Source organism: Hypanus sabinus, chromosome 31 (genome assembly GCF_030144855.1).
Source record: "Hypanus sabinus isolate sHypSab1 chromosome 31, sHypSab1.hap1, whole genome shotgun sequence".
NCBI lineage: Eukaryota > Metazoa > Chordata > Chondrichthyes > Myliobatiformes > Dasyatidae > Hypanus > Hypanus sabinus.
This window is the reverse complement of record NC_082736.1, coordinates 13,306,341-13,312,269: the sequence shown is the minus strand read 5'-3', so window position 1 is coordinate 13,312,269 and position 5,929 is coordinate 13,306,341. Positions and strand designations below refer to the sequence as shown.

General features: G+C 44.1%; 1 non-coding gene across 1 annotated transcript; it reads right to left on the bottom strand.

The window, feature by feature from the left end:
- Window positions 1-640: 640 nt before the first annotated feature.
- trnag-ucc (transfer RNA glycine (anticodon UCC)) lies at window positions 641-712 on the bottom strand. Its single transcript has one exon. It is a non-coding gene; the product is annotated as a tRNA-Gly (tRNA).
- Between the last annotated feature and the right edge of the window lie 5,217 nt (window positions 713-5,929).

Below are 5,929 nucleotides of genomic sequence, written 5' to 3'. Positions count from 1 at the left end.
CCTACCTTTTATCTGGACTTGCAGGGTTTTAGATGTCAATCAGGGTGGGGTGATGCAATCCCCCAGCTCACATTGCCTGAGGGTGTGCACGTAGCCCAGCCCACGTTGACCTGAGAGCTGGCGCATAGTATAGGATCGTAATTCACAAAGGTGTCTCCACGAAACAATGGCCAATTCCGTTGCTTTGTCCCGCTGAGGATTCTCTCTCATTTCCTGGGTCCAAGACCCGAATTAATAGCGACCTGGCGATTCTCAAAAAGGAGGGGGCTGGTTCATAATTCGTAATTCATAATTCGGTCCAGTTTTCTCTCAGGCTCTGAAATTCCAATGAAGGTAAAGAAGCTCAAACACTTTAATCAGGCAACATCAGGGCAATGTTTTACAAATCATGTCAATCCTTCCTGTGTGAAGTGTCCAACCTTGTAGAATCTCGAATAGAGTCAGAACTGGAATTAACGGAAGACTCTTTTTGAGGACGTTAGTTCCATCTCTGATCCACGACACACTGAATGATAATTAATGAATCAATTTGCATTCATAACGTGAATTAGCGTGAGTCGATTATTCGGCCCTTGGAGTTCTGCGTAGACCGTGTCTATGTAAGAGGTTTATTTGTTATGTAGTCTAAAACTGTACAACCTGCGATGGCCGGGAATCGAACCCGGGTCAACTGCTTGGAAGGCAGCTATGCTCACCACTATACCACCATCGCTCAACGAAGTTGCAAACGATTTGAGTAGTGAGGCATCTCCCGTAGTTCAAAGTTAATCGATAAGCTCTCTGCTGCAGGTCATGTTCTGGTAAATTAATGTTGCCATCCCCAACAGACCGGAATTATACCAATAAAAACCGACTAAGGGGATTCTGTCCCATGGATAAACAGCTCTGATTATAATTGTCCTTTCAAACCACACGCTGATGGAAGCCCTTCATTTGGACAACCCTTGAAGGCAGTGACTAAATCGTTAAAGCAGGGGTCACCAAAATTGTTTGCACCACGGACCGGTTTAATATTGACAATATCCTTGAGGACAGGACGAGGGGGGCGGTGTTGGTGTTAATATCGGCCGGAATATAGGTGATAAGTCAATTATGTCACTTATAAATGGCTAATATACTCAATATCGTTTCTAAAAGGGTTTAACTAACGAATTTCATATTAAACACACAGCGCGTATTTTCCTCGCACGAACGTATAAAATCATTGCAACACACCAGTGACAAGACTAGGTTAGGACCGGAGGTCCCCGTACCGGGGTCGTGGCGGTCTCAGGCCGGAGAGAGCGACCGAACAAGTGAGAAGTGCGACAGGGCGCACGCCCGCCTCCTTTGTAGGCAGGTAGGTAGATTTATCGGCCGGCAAAAGTTTGGCTTGTGTGATGACTTTCAGTAGATCGCAGCGAGGTAGCTGCTCTGCTACTTACGAAACCCTGAGTCCGAATTATGTCGTTGCGAATATTTTAGCACTGGGTTCCGCACGAACATTTGGTTTGCTAAACAGGTTTATAGGCAGCGCCCATCTGTACGTGCTCCAGGCCAGTAGCAACGGCGGCCGCTTACCCGAGACCATCTAGTGACACCTGGCGCGAGGGTATCACTGCGTTTAGGCGACTGATGACCTCGCGTGCATTCAAGTTCAACAGTGGATGTGATAGGGTGTGAGGAAAGGTGTAGTTACCTCATATAGTTTCATATCGACAAGTCATATAAAGTTATATAATGTTTTATAAACGTGTGGTGGGATGTGTGCTGACTGTGGGAAGTGGGAGAGTCCGAAGGAATTAGAGGTGCTGTTGTGGTCTCTTCACAGTAATATTTATATAATGGGTCCAGCACAGATCCTCTGAGAGAGTGACACACAGGAATTTAAAGTTACTGACCCTATCCACCTCTGATCATCCTTTGATTACTGGCTGATGTACCTCCGGTTTCTGCCTCCTGAGGTCTACAGTCGGTTCATTTGTCTTACTGACATTGAGTGAGAGGTTTTGTTAATATGCCACTCAGACAAGATTCCGATCTCACTCCTATATGCTGATTCAGCACCTCCTTTGATACAGCTCACAACAGCAAACTTGTAAATGGTGTTGGAGCTATACTGACCCATACAGTCACAGGTGTAAAGCGGTTAGAGCTGGGGTCTAGGCACACTTCCTTGTGGTGCTCCTGTGCTGACAGAGATTGTGGAGGAGATGTTTTTGCCAATGAGAACTGACTGAGGTTTGCAACTGAGGAAATCCAGGATCCAATTGCACAAGGGGGGTATTAAGGCCCATGACTTGAAGTTTACTGATTAGTTTTGAGCGGATGACAGTGTTCAATGCTGAGCTGTAATCAATAAAGGGCATCCTGATGTTTGCATCTTTGCTGTCCAGATGTTCCAGAGTTGTGCAAAGAGCCAATGAGACAGCATTTGCTGTTGCTTTGATAGGTGAGTTGGAGATGATGAAAGTCACCATTCAGACAAGAGCTGATATGCTTCAACAGCATCTCAAAACACTTAATCACCGTGGACGTAAGCGCCACCGGGCAATAGTCATTTACACAGGTTTTCACGCTCCTGCTGGGCACCGATATGATTGAAACTTCCTTCAAGTAGGTGGGTTCCACACACTTCCAGATCCAGTGGCTGAAGATATCCAGCACAGATGTTCAGTTCTCAGCAAGGTCTGATCTAGACCGGATCTTTTCCTTGGATCCACTCTCGTGAAGGCAGCCTGCACGTCATATTCAAATACTGAGACAAAATGATAATTGGGAGACATGGGAATAACTCAGAGTTGAATTGAGTAATTCAATGCAATTTGAAGTTGAAGTAGCACTATTCTGTGGGCTTCGACACAGTGAGCATCGGATGCACTTAATGACCTCAACAGGCTTGTAGGAGAAGCTTTGCTTCTTCTGGAATGATTCCGGGATCCCGAGTGATGGTGCAGGGGCAGTGCAGCATGTGTCCCGATTACAAGGTGAAGTGCCAGCAGTGAGATCAGTGGGGAGAAATTAATGGACACGGGAATCACGGAGAGAGTTATCCCTGCTGAAATCGGAGAATGGGATGGGGGAAGGATCTGTTTATTGGTAGGATCCCTTTGTGAATGGTGGACTTTACATAGAATGATATACTGGATATGGACTCTCATGGATGGTTGATAAGGACGAGGGGACTGTAACCCTGACAGCAAGAAGATGGGGCAAGGGGGAATGTCTGAAGAATGGAGGGGATGTATGAGGGTGAGGGTAGAAGCAATGAGAGAGGGATCGAAACCTTGCTCTTTGAAGATGGAGGACACAGTTGATGCTCCAGAATAGAAAACCTCATCCTGGGAAGAGATATGGCAGATACAAAGAAAAGAATGGCATCTTTACATGACCCAGGGTGGGACGAGGTATAGACACGGCAGCTGTGAGTCAATACGTTATAAAAGGTATTCATAGACTGTTTGTCTCCCGAGATAGAGATAGAGATATTGTGAAATTGGAGAGAGGTGTTGGAAATATTCAAGTGGATCTGAAGGCAAAATTGATGAAATTGACCAGCACAGCCTGGGTGCATGGAGCAGCAACAATATGGACTATAGTGTGACACAGAAAGAGTTGGAGTTCTATACAAGTGAAGTCTTGGATCTTGGACAGATGTATGTAGACAATAAAAAGACAGGCATATCTGGAGCTCATGGCTTTTTCTTCTTTGTTCCGTTTATCATGTCCACGTAACACTTTCCGGTTTCTCACTTTCAATTCCACTTGCTTCAACTATCACCTTCCACCTTGCACTCCATCCCCTCTCCAACCAGTTCATTATGGTTTTATCCCGCTTCATTACGAGTTCTGGTGAAGGGATTTGGTCTGGAACGTCAACCGTGCATACCTCTCCACGGATGCTACATGACCAGGCAAGTCCCTCCAGCATGCTATGTATGTTGCTCTGTGTTTCCAGCATCTACAGATTATCGTGTGTATTTGATGACTGTGTACAGCATTTTCACCCTGTTATAGGAAAGATGTTACGAAACTAGAAACTGTGAAGAAATGATCTACTCGGATTTTGGCTAGAACCAGAGGGTGGAGATCGTACGAAGGGTTCTTTAGACAAATATTTTATTCCCTGGAATGTAGGAGATTGAAGGGTCATCTGCCTGAGATATGTAGTAAGGACAGGCAAGTAAACGACAGAATTTTAAAAAAAAAGTATTTTCCCAGGGACGAGGTTTGAAATCAACAGCACAGAACATTAATAGGGGAAGCAAGAGAGTTAAAATTGAATAAGGGGCAGTTTCTTCACACAATGATTTGTGCATATTTGGAATTTAGAATGAGCTTCTGAATCACAGAAGTGGGCATATGGGCAGCATTTGACAGTAATTTCACTCTCCCTCTGGGCAACACAGTCAGCATGAACATTTGGCCAAACGCCTTGTTTCCACAAGAGTACAAGACATAGGCACAGAATTAGGCCATTTGGTACATTGAGTCTGCTCCTCAATGCCATCACGGCTGATTGATTATCCCCCTGAACACCTTTCTCCTGCCTTCTCCCTGGAATTTTTGACACCCTTACAAATTGTGAAACTATCAACCTCCTGAAGAAAATGGTGCCAGTGAACAAGACAACAAATGGCAACGTCCTTCAGGCAGTCACAGAACTACCTCGATTACTTCCTCTAATTTCAAATGTGATTCTGCCAGCACTGCAACTGATGATTTATATTTTATGGTGTTTTCAGGCCAATTGAGCCTTGATGTCGCTGAGAGTGTCCAGGGAGGTTTTGAGTGAAGTTTTGGGCAGACCATCAGACATCTGAAATTGGCTGTGCAACTGTATAAAGCGCATTGAATGCTGGCTTTCGTTTGTTGGACTATTCGTTACCGGAGTAAGGAAGTCACACTGCAGCTACATGAAGTTTGAAGTAGGCAATACTTGAAGTCTCGTGTACAGTTCTGGCCATGCCATTACAGCAAGGGTGGACACTCTGGAAAAGATGCAGATATTTCAGTAGAATATCCCATGGATTCGAGTTGAGCAGCTCAAAGGAAAGGTTGGACAAACTTGTGATCTTATTAGGACCTCAGAGACTGAGGTGAGATCTGATAGGGTTATTTTAATTTGTAGAAACATGGATAGGGTACAGAGTCAGAATCTTATTCCAACGGTAGAAATTTCGAATACCAAAAGATCTGTGGATATGCTTTTAAGGTTAGAGGGGGAAATGTTAAGTCCATATGGAGAGGAGTTACTTCTTTTTTTTAATTACCGGGAGCGTTAAGTGCTTGGAATGGATTTCCATAGGTAGTTATAGAAGCAGATAGTCTGGTGGAATTTAAGAGGTGTTTAGGTAGAAATGCACATGAACAGAATTGAGGGATATGGATGATAAACAAGAGGTCATGTTGAACAAATTGGAATCATGGGTCTGACAATATCATGGGCCAAATAACTTTTCCACTGTTGGACTGTACTGTTCTATGTTCCTAGAAAAGGAATTATAAATACCAGAATGGAATATGAAATGTCATGACTAAGATTAAGAAAATTCAAAAGTATTTAAAAATACGTTTAAAACAAGATGGTTGCTACAGAGAATGTAGGATCTCAGATGGTAGAGGGCAAAGTAGTCAGGACTGAAGCAGAGCACTTTCTGTGCAGACATATAACGCTTTATTTTGCAGAAAAAAAAAACATGACGAGCAAGAGAAAATGTTACCAGGGATGTTATCATGGATGTTTCCAGGCGTTGTCATTGCTGTGACAGATACACAGAGCAGATACTCTGAATGAAAATCACCTGCTGCTCAGACTTTCCACAGACATTGTAAGTGCCGCTGATAGAGCCTTTGGGTCACTGGGTTAAGTTACGACACTTCGCTTACCGGCACCTGACAGTTTTTGGTACAGTGTGAGAGTGTGTGGTTCATTCTGTACCTGTCAGTC